The 12,088-nt window shown below is 38.7% G+C and overlaps 1 protein-coding gene across 7 annotated transcripts in view; it reads left to right on the top strand.

The window, feature by feature from the left end:
- MYBPC1 (myosin binding protein C1) overlaps positions 1 to 12,088 on the top strand; it is a 124,702-nt gene that overhangs the window by 24,936 nt on the left and 87,678 nt on the right. The window lies entirely within an intron of this gene.

Here is a 12,088-nt window from a genome sequence, read left to right as displayed (position 1 = left end):
AACAAAATTACTTAACAGGGGCTCTTATTTGACAATAAAATAATGTTTTCTGGTGTGTGGGATGAAAGTTTATTATATCTGTCCCCACAACGGTTTACATACACACATCGTCCCCAGGCTGCTCATCGAGCTTGTGGCTGGCAGTTGAAGTCTTACCAAAATACAGAGTCTTCTAGGATGTCTTGCCAGAAAGCCCAAGGTCTTGGCTGGCAGAGGCATCTGGAGCAGATTCACTCAGATGGAGATCAGAAAGCACGGAACACCCAGATATTGTGTACTTAGGAAAACTCTATGAGCCTGGTTTGAACTAGAAGCAGCAGCCCAAGTCCCTAGCAGGGTGGATAAGGCCCCTCTGAGTCTGGCCCGGCCCCCTTGTTAGTTTCCATTCCAGGCGCTGTGCAGGGTCCCGCCCTGCACTCTTGCACCACCAGCCTCTTGCTAGTCCCTGAACGTGGCGTGATGTACATGCCCCCATGCCCTCGTCTCGGCTGTTTTCTCTGTGAAGAATGTCCTTCACACCCTTCAGTTTCCTCTGGAAAAATTTCCCCGACCATCCTCTTCTCTTTTTCCATAGAAGATGAAACCACTGTCTACTGTCCACAGCATTGGGTACATTTCTCCACCAGAGCACCTACCATCCTGTACTGTAGCTATTTGGTTCTATACTATGACACCCTCAGCCAGGCTGGCATCCCTACCCATTTTTCCGCCCTGCACAGTCACTAGTAAAGAGCAGGCATCCAAACCTGCTTGTTGACAAAATACATGAGGAATGAAAACAGGGGAAGAGAATTGCTTACTCAGTGATATCCAAGGACCATTTAATTCAGCACCTCACTATTACACAACCAACTCTAACAGAGAATTAAGTACAAACCTAGGTCATGTTCAGATATCACCCAAAGGGTCCTAGTTACAGGAAGTACAAAAATAACTATGAAAATAATTTCACCTAATTAAAAAAATTTTTTCACCTGATTTTACCTCTGCCTTCCATGAGCTCAAACATGTTCAAAATATACACCACTTGTCTATTTCTTTTCTTTCATTCTCTCTTTTTCTCTTTTCCTTCCTATCTATTTCATTCATACAACACATTTTGACCAAGTACCCAGTATGTACTTAGCGTCATGACACAAGCATTAATAAGGTGTAATTCCTGCAGGATTTAGATTTAGAATCTTGGTGCTATAGCTTAACAGTAGAATAAACTTTGGGGAAAACAATCTCTCTGAGCCACACGTTTCTAATCTTTTGAATTGACAGCTTTTCTTCCACCAAGCAAGAATTCTTCCTCTTTAAGTCTGTGGGAAGAAAGAGGATTCTCCTTGGCAGGAAAGGGAGCAAAGGAAAGTTGTGGATACTCTTACATGACTTTTTTTTTTTTGGTCCCATCACAAGCATGTTTGGCAACCTGCAGAAAAGAATGTGCCGGAGTCAAATGTGAGAGATGAACCAAATTAGGAGTGGAAAGGCACATGAAAGAAATAGCAACAGGTGGGTTAGCCAGAATGGAAAGGAGAAAGGGGTGACCCAGCCATCTTTAAAGTATCTTTTCTTCTCTATTGATACTGGATGTTACTAGTGTGACAGAATTTATACAGTTGAGGAGTGAATTCTATCTATGGCTATAAAGTAATTTAAAGTCTTTGGAGAAAAATGGTATTGCTTAAATTTTTAAGCACCATGTGTGAACGTGAATTATTGGGGAATCAAATTGGGAACAAACACATCACTGGATTGTGCTAGAACATATGAGCACATCTGACTGTGCTCAAACATGGTCAAATGGGGTGGAGAAAATGAGAGACCAAGTGTGTGAGTTAGCTTATGTTTTCTCCAAGAGTCAGAATATGGGCTTGGAGCCTGACAACCTAAAGTCAGATCTCCTCTCTACCACTTACTAGCTGTGCAACCTTGGGCAAGACACGGAAACTTTTATTCCAGAGTTTTTTCATCTGTAAAACAAGGATAAGAATACCACCTACCACACAGAATTGTTGCACTTGATGAATAGTAACCAGGAGTGTATTACGTTAGCCCACTTGACATGAGAGTTGAGAATAGTTTTCTTATTGTACGCCTTTTGATAAAACAGAACTTGAGCATTATAATTAAATCTTAACGGGATGAGGAAAGAAAGTGAAGTGGCTGGGAGAAACTCACGTTTGGCTAAGTAGTTACTAGTGTGGATAATAATACATTACCAGCAAACAGAGTACTACAGGATTTTGGCCAGGTATCCACTGACATCATTAACACTTTGTATCTCAGAAGTTAAAACCTAACCCCAGGAGTAAGGCAGTTGGAGCCTATATTTATAACTGTCCTGGAAGTCTGTAGCTGAGATGAAAGGTCCTTACTTAATTTAGCATCTTTGTCAAGTTCAGGCTAATGGAAGGAAGGGGTGAAAGACTTCAGCTAGCTGGCACTGATCTAAGACAGGGCTTGGGATCGATGTCTTAACTTGTCGCAGAGATGTTTTCCAGAGTGGATACTGAGTAATGTCGAACTTGGAAAGAAGTTAATATTATCCAAGTAACCATAGTGTGAGTTGTTTATTCTTTTCTAAAAAGCGTTTTTGTCTGTATTATTTAAAGCTTATTCTTCTGTCTCTGTCATAGGAAAGGCTTGATGGCTTCAATAGTCCTGAATTGCTTATCTGCAAGGGACACTGACTTTGGCCCTGTCTTCTTGGTATTGCTATTCTTCCGTTTCTAAATTCAACTCCAACCAGTACCCAGGGCAGTGCTATGAGGAGAAAGTTGGCTAAAACCAAGTGTAACTAGAGTTATGAAGATTTTTTTTTTTACAGTAGCTGTCACCAACTATATCAGATGCCCACTCCGTGTTTCATCAGTCGTATCAAATATTCTTTTAAGCTGACGATCATAAATGCAGTGAGAAAGCAGAGCTAATCATGGGTACGGGGATGCTATGACTTTTAGGAGAAAGGCAGACCAAGATAATGGAAAAGGCCTCCATGCACTAGCGTTTTGGTTGGGGTTTTTCAGTTGCTTCAGATTCTGGGCACTTGAAACACTTTACTCCCATCTGCAATAGGATAAGGCCAGGAGGAGTTCTTTGTTCAGGGTTCAAGTACTCTTGTGACCATCCCAAAATAACTCTGAGTGTAATACAGTAGGCCTCACGTAGCTAAACCCTCAAGTCTTTGACCTGTCATCATTGTCACCCCAATCGTTCTTTCCTCCTTTCTGAGGCAAGCCAGGCACTTGAATAAAATTTTCCGTCAACAGTCAGAGTTGCATAAACCCCTTGTTTTTGCTTTTCCGAATCCACTAGGAGTCTCCCTGTCAGTTAAAGAGAAAAGTACATCAGCTGGACTACCAAGCCCTTCTCTTCTAAAAAAGTTTTCCTAGTGGCTTATACTGTTCTTTACTTGGATTTGAATCAGATGAAGTCCATCTTCCCAGTTGGTTTCATTTCAGCAAAGGATCTTATTTTCCTAATTCATCAGGTTTTGCAAGAATTGTGATGTTTTCAACCAGCCCTTTAATCATGGGGCCGCGCATGCCACCATTTAGCATGCATTTATTCCATCAGCCAAGTTATTGTGCTGAGTTGAGCATTAAAGAAATCTGATCATTTCTTTGGTATCTATTTTGGAAGATGCTGGAGTTTTAGCCTTGGTGACAGCATGAAAACAAAACTTAAAGTAGTTTAACAAAGAGAAGGGGTTGAGATGGGCGGGTAAAACTACAAATGTTTTGTTTTAAATTACCTCCAGATGCAGCTGGGGAATGAAAAAGAATGTCTTTTAAACTAAGAATTTCTTGAGTTTTTGTAATGCGACACAGAAAAGCAGTACCTAAAATATATATGTGAACAGAACAGTGTGAAATTGATACCAAAAGGAAGAAAATATACCAATAACATCAAATACTTGGTTAATGGAATTGCAGGTAATTTTTTTCTTTTGTTTATGTGTGGAGTTTTACCCCCACTTCATTTATATTTAATGTAGTATAGTTAATTAGATTCCAATAACCAGCACTTGGTTCATTTTCTTAGTAATTACAAACAGTGCCACAGTAAACATCCTTTTACATAATCTTTATCATCTTGTACATGAAGTTCTGTAGAGTTAATTTTTAGAAGTGGAAGTTTCTACGTTAAGCTGGGGAATGGGTTACAGAGTGAACTTACCATGACTACAGGATGATGAGTTGTATATCCAACAACCAGGACACTGCATTGTCTGAAAAGATACAAAGTTTTGTTGGAAAAATGGAAAAGTTTTCAGTTTCTTCACCAGTAGATGGCACCTAATCTTCCTTTATATTGAGTAAAATCCCCCCTAACTTCAGTGCATTCCCGGCGTGTCACTGAGCCTGCACTAACAAAGCAATGATCACATCACGTACAAATGCCCCTGTCTCATTCCACTTATCCCATGTTTGTATTGTTCTGGTTCCAGGACTCTGAGACTTTAAGCCTGAGGCTCTAACTTGAGCAGGAAGAGTTTATTTTGGGATGAAGAATCTTCCCCCATAGGAGAGGGCCTATCAACCAGTGTCTCTGTTTCTTGGTCTTTTGAAATTGGGAAGTTCTAGAAGAGAAAACATTTTCTAAATCTGCAGAATTATCTCTTTCAGAAAATATCAGACTCATGTGTTGTTAGGATTTACTTAGTTTGTAGAGGGGAACACAGAGTTGTAGGGACATTGAGGGGTCATGATGAGAGCAATTTCAGTCAATAATTGCTTAGGAAAATGACCCTATAAATCTTTGTAAGTATGTAGAGTTGATAAGGCAAATATATACAAAGTATCCATTTCATCAAACTTATAAATACACATGTTTAAAATGGCCAGAGAGGAAGGAACAGTGAACCATAATTTTTAAAAATGTGATGATACATCATTTTGTTTTGTGTAGGTGTCAGTTTTCTTTAAAATAAAAATACCCAAAAAGCTCAGGGTAAAGGTTTAATATTTTACTTTTTTAAAAAATTGTAAACATTTTTCCAACTAAAAATACATGACTTTGAATAAACTTTTAAGAAAAATACAGGAGAGAACTGGAAACTTGTGACTTGCCTTTTCTATAAATATAGATATGTCCTAACAGAGTTCTTGTCTCTCTTAAAGAATGATACAAGCACACAAGATTTTCTCAGACTAGATAAGAAAGAAGAGCTTTTGGATTTGGTAGGAAAAGAAAAATAACCGGTTATGATACATGTGGCCCGTTGGGCCATGAGCACTGTGAAAATCCCACTTTGGGCTCTCTGGGAACCGTTTTATACTATGATGCATAGCATTTGCTTATCATCACGATAACTTGCAAAAATGTAGTCCTTAAAAAACATCCAGATCTTCTGCTTCCCCTTCTCCCTTTTCCTTTTCAAGCCCAGATAGAGAATGTAAAGATAGGATCTTTCCTAAAAGAATATTACATAAACAGGTGATATGGACCAGTAAAATTTAAGAATATCTTTCTTTTGTTCTAAGTTAGGTGAACATATCATCAGGTTGACCCCCTTCCCCCAGAATATTTTGATATTGATATTGAGGGAAAAAATAAGTGGTAATTTTCAACTTAAAAAGCTATGTAATATAAAATTATTTGCTCCATATCTATGCAATATTCTTTTTTAGCTACAACATTATTTTTAAATCTTCCTGTCCAGCCTATGTCTGATACACCAAATTCTATCTTAGCCTAACTTGAAATTTTTAAGGAAAGGCAGATGATAACTCTGGTAGATAATGGAGAAGAAAACTGTTTTTTTTTTTTATGTGGCTTATGAACAGAATATAACCTTTTATACTCAGCTCAGCATTAAGCTTTATAAAAATGATCACAAAACTATTCACTGCAAGGTTCCTTTTCTATCTCTTTCTTGGTGGATTCAGTGAAGATTATTAGGTCATTGGCTACTTGACAAGATGCTGAAGTGTCAGTGAGCATTCTCAAATGAAAGAATAAGCCTTTTGAAATTGTAATGTTAGGGAATGAGGTGGTTCTCTAGTTATAGTGACCCTTCAGAAATACCTCCATTGTATAAAGTCAGCTTCGCCTGTAGGAATCCTTCCTCTGGACCAATCGACTGCATTATTCAGTCCTCAAAAGTCTGACTGTGGAGGAGACCTGTGGCGACAATCTTGGCTTCACGTTTTAATCACCTGGGGGAACATTAGTAAAAAAAAAAAAAGTACTGATGCTCAGCCCCATCTCTCCCACCCCAATTAAATCTGAATGTGGGTCTGGACAAGGCAGTGAAAGCCCTGATATGGGTATTTTTTCAAAATTCCCCAGATTTTGATGTGTATCAGAGTTACAAACTGCCTGTCTAAATCTAAAAGAAATTTTCCATTTCAAATTCCCGAAGCAACTTAACAGCATCTGGTTAGAATTTGAAGGATTTTTTTCCTTCCTTCCTTAGAAGGGGACAACTGGACTGTGCTAATGATATAACCAAGACAGTTGGGGAGAGAAGAGAATGTGACTTATGTAAAGGCCCAAAGATACCCACAGAAATTATTTAAAGGAAGTGAACATTTCTCGCTGAGGGTGCCTCATGGCTATTGTTATGACATTGTGCTTGCCAGGATCTTTTTCTACTTTTAGAGAAAATTGCCTAAGAAGGGATGAAGCTGGACTGTTGGCTTCTCCAGTATCTTGTCCTATCCTCCATTTAGTAAGCTCCAGAGATTTTGAGCCTGTGAAACTTCCAAGAGGAGAACATTTCCGGTCCATGTTCTCCTAGTCCTCCTACTTTGGGTCATGGGGAAGCATTTTATCATTACTTCCCAGCTTTTCATGGCTGACGAGCATGAGAAGCAGTGCGCCATTGCAGTTGAGGGTGGGCATGGGAGACAGACCATCCAGTTTCAAATTCTGACACTTGTACTTCCTAAATATTTTTTCTTCTTTTTTTTTTTGTGGTGGTGGGGGTAATTGTGCTTATTTATTTATTTTTAATGGAGGCACTGGGGATTGAACCCAGGACCTTCTGCATGTTAAGCACTGCACTCTACCACTAAGCTATACCACCCCCCACTAAATATTTCTATATTTGGACAAATTACTCAATTTCTCTGAAGCTTGTTTTTCTCATGTATGAAATGATGATGTTAATTTTCAGGGGTATTGTAAGAATGAAATGCAATAATGAATGCAGAATGTAAAGATGAAGTGAAATTGTGGATGCAAAATACTCAGCATACTGCTTGACTCAGAGTCAGTAGTCAAGAAATAATAGATATTATCTTAACTATCTTTTTCTGTCTCCACTTGACTGGCAAAATTAAGCACCCCTCTTTACTCCCACTAAAAAAACATACTGACCGATGACCCTAGCACCCTGAAATACTCTTAAGCACACAGGCTTACTTCTCCTACCAGTTGAGTTATAGTCTTATCAAGAGTATTATTTGTTCCCAAACCTGTTAATGCTAGTTATACTTGTTATTGGAATTTAATTAAATACTAAGTAAACAGATGAAATATGAACATGGAGAGTTGTTTCTATAAAAACTAGGTTGAATGCCTAAATAAACTCAAATTGCAAAAAAAAAAAAGTAAATGTGGTGAAACAACTAACTGTAACAGATTTAGAATGGTAAAAATCTAGAAGAGTTATAGGCATAGTTTGATTTTAAAATGACTTTAAGTTTTGACTTGGCTTTTGAGAAACGAATATTGGAAGTCACATGGTTGTCATTTATGTGATAATGAGAGGAACCTCTAAGCAGCATGTGTAATAAAGAAAAAGACTTGGTCTTACATCAAAAGATGGGTGATTGAATGTACACTTGCAGAATTTTCATTAAAAATATTGAGACATATATTTTTTTCAATTATCAGACCTTAATCTACCATCTCATCATGTTGGATAAAGACCCTTTACTGAATCATTTTCCAAAGATTTCCCACTAGGAGAAAGGGAGAACAGGTGATTTTGTTTCCTCAGGGCAACTTCTTTCCAGTTAAAATTAGTATGAGATGGACAAGAAATTTTTTTCTCTTGTTTTTGTATGTTTACTACCCCCAAATTTAAACATAAGAATATTATAATGAACCTCCATTCTATAGGTAGAATGATCCATTATCCAGGTTCAACAGGATCTAGATTGTGTAGGCAGCATCTAGACTGAGAAGGAGAACGTTATAACTTTTACCTGCATGGATTACCTTTGCCTGCTTTGTTCTTCATAAGACGGAAATGTATAGATGTTCTCTCTGCGTCTAGTAGCTTTTGTTTAGCATTAAGTTTGTGAGGTTTATCCGTGTCATTTCTTCTAATTCCTATCTAATATTCCCTTGTGTGAATATATCACAATTTATCCATCATAGTGTTGATGAGCAATTGGATTGTTTACAGTTTTTTGATATTGTGAATATTGCTGTTATTTATCTTATGTGCCTAAGGATACATTTCTGCTGGGCTGCAATGAGTGGAATTGCTGGGTCATATTCAGCTTTTGTAAATGTTACTGAGCATTTTTTCCCAGTTCGTTGCCCTAGGATCCATTTTAAAATACTTGCTTTATGGTATCAGCCCGGGAGGTTCAGACAGCACATGAGGATCAGAAGAATCTTTGTGGCAAAGTTCTTAATCTAAGAAGCTCTTGGACAGCAGGTCTGAACCTCCTCTTTCTTTAAGAACTTTCTGGAGAAAATTTTAAATTCCCTAATTGGGGTTAAAAAACAGACCCAAATTTCACGAGAGATGGCTGAGGTCCTGTGTAGAGGATCCAGGATGACATGCTAACTGTAGGATTCTTAAAATGCTATTGGAGGTTTAGGTCATTTATGAAAAATAAGTTTGGGATGTGACTCTGTAGGTCCTCTACTTTGGAATATATCCCAGGAGGCAAGTTGTACACAAGCATAGATATATGAATGTAACAGGAGACTTGACCTATGTTGCAATTATGATAATCTCCCTTTCTCCTTGAGAGGGGAAATGACCACAGTATTATGGTAGAAATTGACTTAGTAGAGCTTGGAGGATGGTGGGGTCAATGAGGAGTCAAATTTTTTGGCTTGGATGACTGGGTTAATGGTGGTGTTATTAACTGTGATAAAGAATATGGGAGAAGCAACAGCCGTGCTGTGTGGCTCAGGCAACTTGAACTCTAAGAAGTCTTTTTATGTTGGTGAGGACACTCTTCTTCAACCAATGAAAGAAATCGTTTCTGGCTTCTTAAATAGTTTCTTGGTATCACCATCAAGTTGTACTGAAACAAAAATGGCATGAGCAACAGTGAGCTCTAGTCCACTGGGTGATATTAATCACGTTTTACTCTCTGTTGTGGTCCTAGCTCATGTAGTCATGCTATTGATACATCCCTCAAAGTTAACACACTGAGACTCTTTTTGTAGAAATTTCTCCTTCATCATCAGTAGGTGGACACTGTGTGTGAACTTGGCTAAATGGTCAGTGCATTTTCCTCATTTTCCTAGAGCCCTTAAAGATGTAGCATTACACTGATCCATGGGTTTAGCATAGACAGGAAACCTCCTTGCCACCTTCCATTTCATGTGAAGGGAGCAATAAACATCTCAGGATTGGAAGACATGCGTTTTCAAAGGAAAGATATTCACCTAAATTTATTTGAGTAAGTACAGTTCAATGGTTAGGACCTTGGATTTTTGGGAGACATACCTGCTTTCAAATACTGGCTCTACCTCTTACTGTGAGCTTTGGAAAATTATCTAATCTCCTTGAACCTCAGTTTCCTGGTCTTAAATGGGGCTAGAAATGCAGCGTTTTATGAGTATGAAAGAAGGTAATACATGTAAAATGCTTAGCAGAATGCCTGGGACACTGTAGATGCTTACTAAGTGATGATGGTGACTTCCCTGAATTTTCTAGGAGTCAGAGGAGGGAAGAAGCACACCTTCAACCAGAGAGGAAAATGAGGGCACTGTGCGACAGCAGCAATCATCGTCAGAGCAGCTGAGCAGGACCAGAGTCTTTTTCAAACCAAGGCACAGGCAGAAAATAAATCTGAGCCGCAGAATCCCATCTCAGAGGCCCCAGCGCTGCAAATAGCAGCTGCAGCTGCAGACCAAGGGCTGGCCTTTACATGTCCACAGTGTGAAAAGACTCACAGTGATCTTTTCCATCACACCCACCCGGAGCCAGCACTCACACATAGGAGTAAACTCTGAATATTTAGCAGCCATTTTTAGTAGCGTATGGCAGACTCACTGATGATACAGAGGATGTATATGGGAAGTAAGCTTGGTACATTTTCTATACTGATTAGATGTTCTCACATGTGCTATAGGTGATTCTGGATTGTTTAGCTGCCAATAATAACGCCTTCCATCTGTAGAACACGTGTCATGTCCAGACACTGGGCCAAGGACTTCACGTGTGTTAGCTCATTTAATCATCCTCCATCTCTATGGAGCAGAAATGATTATTGTCCCAGCCTAGATCTTGAAATGGGACCAGTGAAAGATGAGGAAACTAAGGCTCAGAAGGTTAAATCATTTACCCAAGATATAAACCCAACTGTGTCCGACTCCAGTGTCTCATTTGTTAAAACTTTGCTGTGTGGTTTTGAAATGACAGTGTTATCTTGCTCATATATTATTTCATGTGTTTATTTCTTGTTACCTCAAATAGTCCCCCCATGAGGAGGGGCAAGGTGCCAGAAATGCTTATTTTGTATCTCCAGGTTTTCAATATATGGTAGAAGGTGAATAGAGACTTATTGATGGATTCCAGACAATGTTATGATGGAAGTGAGGAATGGGAGAAATTGGTCAGATCCCACTGATACAACCTCAAAGTTACTTTATAAAAAAAGACGACTTACCTCTCAACCCATATACATTTTTTTTTCAGCTACAAATTACTAAGTGCCTGCTGCAAGTTACAGAGATGATTGAGATGAGATGCTACATCCAGAATTCCAAAGTTACACTAAGTTCTGCAAATTCAAATGCCCACCTAAGCTAGGCTCTTTTTGTTTGTTGGTTGATTTTATAACCCAGTGGCTTTTTTTTTTTTAAGGAGGTACTGGCGATTGAACCTGGGACCTTGTGCACACTAATGCATGCACTACACCACTGAGCTATTCCCACTCCCTAAGCTACGCTCTTAACACATGAATGAAGTGGCCTGAGAAGCAAACTGGGGTGATTCTTGCTGAGCTCCAGTTTCTTGTTTCTACTTGGACTCATCATTCTTGAAATGAAGAATAAAGCAACTCATTTTCTTTTTTATTTCCAAGAGAAGCCCAAAATTCATGTTCTAAATGATTTTTATATTTTTTATATGAAGCAAGTGTGGAGGGGGCAGGCAAAATTCATTTGCAAACTGGGTTTAGCTCACAGGCTACCAGGTTGAGATCTCTGGTTTAAATAGACGCATAGGTGAGGACAATAGGGGGTAGACAAGACTGTAATTACCATACAAGGAGTATATATTGTATATGGAGAAGTCAGAGGTAATTAGCTGTATCATTAGGAAAGACTTTGTGGAGGAAGTCATCTTTGAGTTTATCCTTCCAAACTGCATCAGCTTTGGAACCACCATGGTGGGAGGAAATGCTTCAGCTGCAAGAAATAGTTGGAGCCAAGACCTGCAGATGGAAAATCATGGGTCAAGGTCAGGGACCTCTGGGTTACACTGTACTTTGTGGTTTTTTGTTTTTCTTTTTCTTTCTTTCTTTTTTTTTTTTTAGTTTCTTACTGAAAATAAATTTATTGTACATATAACTGATAGTCATCAGAATTCAGAAAATATGTGTTTTTCCTATAAATACTCTAAGTGTGGAGAAGATATAGAGGCTGAAAATTGTTAGGGTCCATAAATTAAAAGAGATTTTGAAGCAATGGAACTCCCAGTGATTGTAGCCTATTGCATGGTGTGTGGTAGGACATGAAGCTTAAAAGAACATCTGAGTCTTGGAAAAGATCCAGCAAAGGCACCAGGACTAATTTGGGAGATGAAGGGTATGTCTTATGAGGAGAGGCTTAAAAGGCTTAACATGCTTCAGCTTTAAAATAAGGCGGGTGAGCAGAGTTCTATTGATAGCCTGCAAGGCTTCCAGTATGAACTTGTACATGGTGTGAGAGAAAATTCAAAGTCACACTAAGG

This window comes from Vicugna pacos, chromosome 12 (assembly GCF_048564905.1).
Source record: "Vicugna pacos chromosome 12, VicPac4, whole genome shotgun sequence".
Taxonomy (NCBI): Eukaryota; Metazoa; Chordata; class Mammalia; order Artiodactyla; family Camelidae; genus Vicugna; species Vicugna pacos.
This window is presented reverse-complemented; position numbering and strand designations above follow the sequence as displayed.